We start from the raw sequence: 8,975 nt of genomic DNA, 5'->3' as shown, positions 1-8,975 counted from the left end.
ACAATATTTGTACTTCCAATTCAGGAGCATGGGACATGTTTCCATTTCTTTGTGTTTTCCTCAATTTCTTTCATGAGGACTTTATAGTTTTCTGAGTATAGATTCTTTGCCTCTTTGGTTAGGTTTATTCCTAGATATCTTATGGTTTTAGGTGCAATTGTAAATGGGATGGACTCCTTAATTTCTCTTTCTTCTGTCCTGTTGTTGGTGTAGAGAAATGCAACTGATTTCTGTGCATTGATTTTATATCCTGACACTTTACTGAATTCCTGTACAAGTTCTAGCAGATTTAGAGTGGAGTCTTTTGGGTTTTCTACAAATAGTATCATATCATCTGCAAAGAGCGATAGTTTGACTTCTTCTTTGTCGATTTGGATGCCTTTAATTTCTTTCTGTTGTCTGATTGCTGAGGCTAGAACTTCTATTACTATGTTGAATAGCAGTCATGATAATGGACGTCCCTGCCGTGTTCCTGAACTTAGCGGAAAGGATCTCAGTTTTTCTCCATTGAGGATGATATTTGGGGGGGTTTTCATAGATGCTTTGATAATATTGAGGTATGTGCCCTCTATCCCTACACTTTAAAGAGTTTTGATTATGAAGAGATGCTATACTTTGTCAAATGCTTTTTCAGCATCTATGGAGAGTATCATATGGTTCTTGTTCTTTCTTTTATTGATGTGTTATATCACATTGATTGATTTGCGGATGTTGAACCAACCTTGCAGCCCTGGAATAAATCCCACTTGGTCGTGGTGAATAATCCTTTTAATGTACTGTTGGATCATGTTGGCCAGTATTTTGGTAAGAATTTTCACATCTGTGTTCATCAAGGATATTGGTCTGTAATTCTCCTTTTTGATGGGATCCTTGTCTGGTTTTGGAATCAAGGTGATGCTGGCCTCATAAAATGAGTTTGGAAGTTTTCCTTCCATTTCTATTTTTTGGACGTTTCAGGAGACTAGGAATTAATTCTTTCAATGTTTGGTAGAATTCCCCTGGGAAGCCGTCTGGCCCTGGACTTTAGTTTGTTTGGAGATTTTTGATGACTGTTTCAATCTCCTTACTGGTTATGGGTCTGTTCAGGTTTTCTATTTCTTCCTGGTTCAGTTGTGGTAGTTTATATGTCTCTAGGAATGCATCCATTTCTTCCAGATTGCCAAATTTGTTGGCGTTGAGGTGCTCATAATATGTTCTTATAATTGTTTGTATTTCTTTGGTGTTGGTTGTGATCTCTCCTCTTTTATTCATGATTTTATATATTTGGGTCCTTTCTCTTTTCTTTTTGATAAGTCTGGCCAGACGTTTATCAATCTTATTAATTCTTTCAAAGATCCAGCTCCTAGTTTCATTGATTTGTTCTATTGGTTTTTGTTGTTGTTGTTGTTGTTTGTTTGTTTGTTTTTATTTCATTGATTTCTGCTCTGAGCTTTATGATTTCTCTTCTCTTTCTGGGTTTAGGCTCTCTTTGTTGTTCTTTCTCCAGCTCCTTTAAGGTGTAGGGTTAGGTTTTGTATTTGAGACTTTTCTTGTTTCTTGAGAAAGGCTTGTATCACTATATATTTTCCACCTAGGACTACCTTTGCTGTGTTCCACAGATTTTGAACCTGTTTTCATTATCATTTGTTTCCATAATTTTTTTTTCAATCCTTCTTTAATTTCCTGGTTGACCCATTCATTCTTTAGAAAGATGTTGTTTAGTCTCCATGTATTTGGGTTCTTTCCAAATTTCCTCTTGTGATTGAGTTCTAGCTTCAGAATATTGTGGTCTGAAAATATGCAGGAAATGATCCAAATCTTTTGATACCGGTTGAGACCTGATTTATGACCCACAATGTGATTTATTCTGGAGAATGTTCCATGGGCACTAGAAAAGAATGTGTATTTTTTTGGCTTTGGGATGAAATGTTCTGAATATATCTGTGATGTCCATCTGGTCCAGTGTGTCATTTAAGGCCTTTATTTCCTTGTTGATTTTTTGCTTGGATGACCTGTCCAGTTCAGTGAGGGGAGAGTTAAAGTCCCCTACTATTATTGTATTATTGTCGATGTGTTTTTTTTTTTTATTTTGTTATAATTGGTTTATATAGTTGGCTGCTCCCCCTTTAGGGGCATAGATATTTAAAATTGTTAGATCTTCTTGTTAGACAGACCCTTTGAGCATGGTATAGTGTCCTTCCTTATCTCTTATTATAGTCTTTGGCTTAAAATCTAATTGACGTGATATAAGGATTACAACCCCAGCTTTCTTCTGATGTCCATTGGCATGGTAAATTGTTTTCCAAACCCTCACTTTAAATCTGGAGGTGTCTTTGGTTCTAAAATAAGTTTCTTGTAGACAGCATACTGATTTTTTTTAATCCATTCTGATACCCTGTGTCTTTTGATTGGGGTGTTTAGCCCATTTACATTCAGAGTAACTATTGAGAGATATGAATTTAGTGCCATTGTATTGCCTGTAAGGTGGCTATTACTGTATATTGTCTCTGTTCCTTTCTGATCTACTACTTTTAGGATCTCTCCTTGCTTAAAGGACCCCTTTCAATATTTCCTGTAGAACTGGTTTGGTGTTTGCAAATTCTTTCAGTTTTGTTTGTCCTGGAAGTTTTTTTTTCTCTCCTTCTATTTTCAGTGATAACCTAGCTGGATATAGTATTCTTGGCTGCATGTTTTTCTCGTTGGTGCTCTGAATATATCATGCCACTTCTTTCTGGCCTGCGAGGTCTCTGTGGATAAGTCCACTGTCAATCTAATATTTTTACCATTGTATGTTACTGACTTCTTGTCCCAGGCTGCTTTCAGGATTTTCTCTTTGTCACTAAGACTTGTAAATTTTACTATTAGATGACGGGATGTGGACCTATTCTTATGGATTTTGAGGGGGGTTCTCTGTGCCTCCTGGATTTAGATGCTTGTTCCCTTTGCCATATTAGGGAAATTCTCTATAATAATTCTGTCCAATATACCTTCTGCTCCCTTCTGTCTTTCTTCTTTTTCTGGAATCCCAATTATTCTATTGTTGTTTTATCTTATGGTGTCACTTATCTCTGGAATTCTCCCTTCATGGTCCAGTAGTTGTTTGTCTCTCTTTTGCTCAGCTTCGTTACTCTCTGTCATTTGGTCTTCCATATCACTAATTCTTTTTTTTTGCCTCATTTATCCTAGCAGTAAGAGCCTCTATTTTTTATTGCACGTCATTAATAGTTTTTTTTTTTTTTTTAATTTCAACTTGGTTAGATTTTAGTTCTTTCATTTCTCTAAAAAGGGCTTTTATCTCTCTGGACAGAGTTTCTATAATATCTTCCATGCCTTTTTTGAGCCCAGCTAGCACCTTCAGAATAGTCATTCTGAACTCTAGATCTGAAATATTACCAATGTCCATATTTTTTTTTCTTTTTTTTTTTTTATTTCCAGCATAACAGTATTCATTATTTTTGCACCACACCCCGTGCTCCATGCAATCCGTGCCCTCTATAATACCCACCACCTGGTACCCCAACCTCCCACCCCCCGTCCCTTCAAAACCCTCAGATTGTTTTTCAGAGTCCATAGTCTCTCATGGTTCAACTGCCCTTCCAATTTCCCCCAACTCCCTTCTCCACTCTAAGTCCCCATGTCCTCCATGCTATTTGTTATGCTCCACAAATAAGTGAAACCATATGATAATTGACTCTCTCTGCTTGACTTATTTCACTCAGCATAATCTCTTCCAGTCCCGTCCATGTTGCTACAAAAGTTGGGTATTCATCCTTTCTGATGGAGGCATAATACTCTATCCCGAGGGGTACAGGTCTGTGAATCACCAGGTTTACACACTTCACAGCACTCACCAAAGCACATACCCTCCCCAATGTCCATAATCCCACCCCCTTCTCCCAAACCCCCTCCCCCCAGCAACCCTCAGTTTGTTTTGTGAAATTAAAAGTCACTTATGGTTTGTCTCCCTCCCAATCCCATCTTGTTTCATTTATTCTTCTCCTACCCACTTAAGCCCCCATGTTGCATCACCACTTCCTCATATCAGGGAGATCATATGATAGTTGTCTTTCTCTGCTTGACTTATTTCGCTAAGCATGATACGCTCTAGTTCCATCCATGTTGTCGCAAATGGCAAGATTTCATTTCTTTTGATGGCTGCATAGTATTCCATTGTGTATATATACCACATCTTCTTGATCCATTCATCTGTTGATGGACATCTAGGTTCTTTCCATAGTTTGGCTATTGTGGACATTGCTGCTATAAACATTCGGGTGCATGTGCCCCTTTGGATCACTACGTTTGTATCCTTAGGGTAAATACCCAATAGTGCAATTGCTGGGTCATAGGGCAGTTCTATTTTCAACATTTTGAGGAACCTCCATGCTGTTTTCCAGAGTGGCTGCACCAGCTTGCATTCCCACCAACAGTGTAGGAGGGTTCCCCTTTCTCCGTATCCTCGCCAGCATCTGTCATTTCCTGACTTGATGATTTTAGCCATTCTGACTGGTGTGAGGTGATATCTCATTGTGGTTTTGATTTGTATTTCCCTGATGCCGAGTGATATGGAGCACTTTTTCATGTGTCTGTTGGCCATCTGGATGTCTTCTTTGCAGAAATGTCTGTTCATGTCCTCTGCCCATTTCTTGATTGGATTATTTGTTCTTTGGGTGTTGAGTTTGCTAAGTTCTTTATAGATTCTGGACACTAGTCCTTTATCTGATATGTCATTTGCAAATATCTTCTCCCATTCTGTCAGTTGTCTTTTGATTTTGTTAACTGTTTCCTTTGCTGTGCAAAAGCTTTTGATCTTGATGAAATCCCAATAGTTCATTTTTGCCCTTGCTTCCCTTGCCTTTTGCGTTGTTCCTAGGAAGATGTTGCTGCGGTTGAGGTCAAAGAGGTTGCTGCCTGTGTTCTCCTCAAGGATTTTGATGGATTCCTTTCGCACATTGAGGTCCTTCATCCATTTTGAGTCTATTTTTGTGTGTGGTGTAAGGAAATGGTCCAATTTCATTTTTCTGCATGTGTCTAAAAATATGGAACGCTTCACGAATTTGTGTGTCATCCTTGCGCAGGGGCCATGCTAATCTTCTCTGTATCGTTCCAATTTTTAGTATATGTGCTGCCGAAGCGAGCACTACCAATGTCCATATTGATTAGGTCCCTAACTTTCGGAACTGCCTCTTATACCTTTTTTTTTTTTTTGTACTGGGTTATTCTGCCTTGTTATTTTGTCCAGATAAGAATATATGAAGGAGCAAATAAAATACTAAAAGAGTGACAAGGACCCTAGGAAAATGTGGTTTAACCAAATCAGAAGAGACCCTAAATTGTGGGAGAGAGAAAGAGGATAAAAAGAAGTTCAGAAAAAAAAAATTATGAATGAAAAGGAAGAGATCACAACGAACACCAAGGAAGTAGAAACAATCATCAGAAGTTAATATCAACAGTTATATGCCAATAAGCTAAGCAACCTAGATGAAATGGATGCATTCCTGGAAAACTATAAACTCCCAAAATTGAATCAGGAAGAAATTGACAACCTGAATAGACCAATATCTAGTAATGAGATTGAAGTGGTGATCAAAAACCTCCCAAAAAACAAGAGCCCAGGACCTGATGGATTCCCTAGGGAATTCTACCAAACTTTCAAAGAAGAAATAACACCTATTCTCCTGAAGCTGCTTCAAAAAATTGAAGCAGAAGGAAAACTTCCTGACTCTTTCTATGAAGCCAGCATTACCTTGATCCCCAAACCGGGCAAAGACCCTACCAAAAAGGAGAATTTCAGACCAATATCACTGATGAATATGGATGCTAAGAATCTCAACAAGATCCTAGCCAACAGGATCCAACAGCACATCAAAATGATTATCCACCATGACCAGGTGGGATTCATCCCTGAGCTACAAGGATGGTTCAACTTTCGCAAATCAACCAATGTGATAGAACAAATTAATAAGAGAAGAGAGAAGAACCACATGGTCCTCTCAATTGATGCAGAAAAAGCATTTGACAAAATCCAGCACCCGTTCCTGATTAAAACTCTTCAAAGTATAGGGATAGAGGGAACATTCCTGAACTTCATCAAATCTATCTATGAAAGACCCACAGCAAATATCATCCTCAAAGGGAAAAAGCTTGCGTCCTTCCCGTTGAGAACAGGAACACGACAAGGATGCCCACTCTCACCACTCTTGTTCAACATAGTATTAGAAGTCCTAGCAACAGCAATCAGACAACAAAGGAAAATAAAAGGTATCCAAATTGGTAGTGAAGAAGTCAAACTCTCTCTCTTCGCAGATGACATGATTCTTTATATGGAAAACCCAAAAGACTCCACCCCCAAACTACTAGAACTCATATAGCAATTCAGCAACGTGGCAGGATACAAAGTCAATGTGCAGAAATCAGTGGCTTTCTTATACACTAACAATGAAAATACAGAAAGGGAAATTAGAGAATTGATTCAATTTACTATAGCACCAAGAACCATAAGATACCTGGGAATAAACCTAACCAAAGAGGTAAAGGATGTGTACTCAAGGAACTACAGAACACTCATGAAAGAAATTGAAGAAGACACAAAAAGATGGAAGAGGATTCCATGCTCTTGGATTGGAAGAAAAAACATTGTTAAAATGTATATACTGCCTAGAGCAATCTATACTTTTAATGCTATTCTGATCAAAATTCCACCAGTATTCTTCAAAGAGCTGGAGCAAATAATCCTAAAATTTGTATGGAATCAGAAGAGACCCCGAATCGCTAAGGAAATGCTGAAAAACAAAAATAAAACTGGGGGCATCACGTTACCTGATTTCAAGCTTTACTACAAAGCTGTGATCACCAAGACAGCATGGTACTGGCATAAAAACAGACACATAGACCAGTGGAACAGAGTAGAGAGCCCAGATATGGACCCTCAACTCTATGGTCAATTAATCTTCGACAAAACAGGAAAAAATATACAGTGGAAAAAAGACAGTCTCTTCAATAAATGGTCCTGGGAAAACTGGACAGCTATATGTAGAAGAATAAACTCGACCATTCTCTTACACTGTACACAAAAATAAACTCAAAATGGATAAAAGCCCTCAATGTGAGACAGGAATCCATCAGAATCTTAGAGGAGAACGTAGGCAACAATCTCTTTGATATCAGTCACAGCAAATTCTTTCAAGATATCTCTCCAAAGGCAAAGGAAACAAAAGCGAAGATGAACTTTTGGGCCTTCATCAAAATCAAAAGCTTCTACACAGCAAAGGAAACAGTCAAGAAAACAAAGAGGCAACCCACGGAATGGGAGAAGATATTTGCAAATGACAGTACAGACAAAAGGTTGATATGCAGGATCTATAAGGAACTCCTCAAACTCAACACACACAAAACAGACAATCATATCAAAAAATGGGCAGAAGATATGGACAGACACTTCTCCAATAAAGACATACAAATGGCTATCAGACACATGAAAAAATGTTCATCATCACTAGCCATCAGGGAGATTCAAATTAAAACTACATTGAGATATCACCTTACACCAGTTAGAATGGCCAAAATTAGCAAGACAGGAAACAACATGTGTTGGAGAGGATGCGGAGAAAGGGGAACCCTCTTCCACTGTTGGTGGGAATGCAAGTTGGTGCAGCCACTTTGGAGAACAGTGTGGAGATTCCTCAAGAAATTAAATATAGAGCTTCCCTATGACCCTGCCATTGCACTCCTGGGTATTTACCCCAAAGATACAGATGTAGTGAAAAGAAGGGCCATCGGTACCCCAATGTTTATAGCATCAATGGCCACGGTCGCCAAACTGTGGAAAGAACCAAGATGCCCTTCAACGGATGAATGGATAAGGAAGATGTGGTCATTATACACTATGGAGTATTATGCCTTCATCAGAAAGGACGAATATCCAACTTTTGTAGCAACATGGACGGGACTGGAAGAGATTATGCTGAGTGAAATAAGTCAAGCAGAGAGAGTCAATTATCATATGGTTTCACTTATTTGTGGAGCATAACAAAAAGCATGGAGGACATGGAGAGTTAGAGAGAAGGGGGTTGGGGTAAATTGGAAGGGGGGGTGAATCATGAGAGACTCTGGACTCTGAAAAACAATCTGAGGGGTTTGAAGTGGTGGGGAGGGTGGGAGGTCAGGGTACCAGGTGGTTGGTATTATAGAGGGCACGGATTGCATGGAGCACTGGGTGTGGTGAAAAAATAATGATACTCTTTTGCTAAAAATAAATAAATTTTTAAAAAATGAAAGAAAACAAAGAAAAAAATTAAAATAAATATATGTATATATATATTAGACTGTATATATATATATATTTATTTTAATTTATTTAATTTATTTTAATTATGTGTATATATATATACACATATATATATTAGACTGTATATATACATATATATAGAGATATATATATATCTCTATATATATATTAGACTGGTGACGATAACAGGGTCACCCACTTAATTTGGGGAGTATTTTGGTCTCTTAGAAGAAAGTACCTCTCAAAATTTTAAAGAATGAAAAACATATATAAAGGTAAACACAATGAAGGGATGGAATATGCCTATAAAGATGAAAAAAATTTTTTTTCTTAATTTTCTAAAAAAGGAGTTGAAAAAGTAAGTTGGTTGGGAGAATAAAGAAAAAGAAAGTGGAGAGAATTTGCTCAGGCTGGAGACCAGAACAAGCTCAGAGCTAGATTTAGGGTATATTTTGATCTATTAGAAGAAGTTGTACCCTAAATTTTTAGAAGAAAAAACTCTATGTGTATACAAAAAATAAAGTTAGATACAATGAAGGATAAAATATGACTATAGCAATGAGGGTTCCAAAAAGATTATTATTTTTTTTAATGAAAGGTATTGTTAACATAAACTAGTTTAAAAACGCTAAAAGAGGAAAGGGTAAAAGTTAAAAAAAAATTTAGCAGAAGAAAAAAAAATAAAATTTAAAAAAATTAACTGCAAAAG

General features: G+C 37.4%; 1 non-coding gene across 1 annotated transcript; it reads right to left on the bottom strand.

Moving 5' to 3' along the window:
- Positions 1–5,012: 5,012 nt before the first annotated feature.
- On the bottom strand, positions 5,013–5,120 carry LOC116583744. Its single transcript, XR_004282858.1, has one exon. It is a non-coding gene; the product is annotated as a U6 spliceosomal RNA (small nuclear RNA).
- Positions 5,121–8,975: the final 3,855 nt, after the last annotated feature.

The sequence above is a fragment of the Mustela erminea genome, chromosome X, assembly GCF_009829155.1.
Source record: "Mustela erminea isolate mMusErm1 chromosome X, mMusErm1.Pri, whole genome shotgun sequence".
Lineage (NCBI taxonomy): Eukaryota > Metazoa > Chordata > Mammalia > Carnivora > Mustelidae > Mustela > Mustela erminea.
The sequence above is the reverse complement of the archived record's forward strand: the minus strand, read 5'-3'. Positions and strand labels throughout refer to the sequence as shown.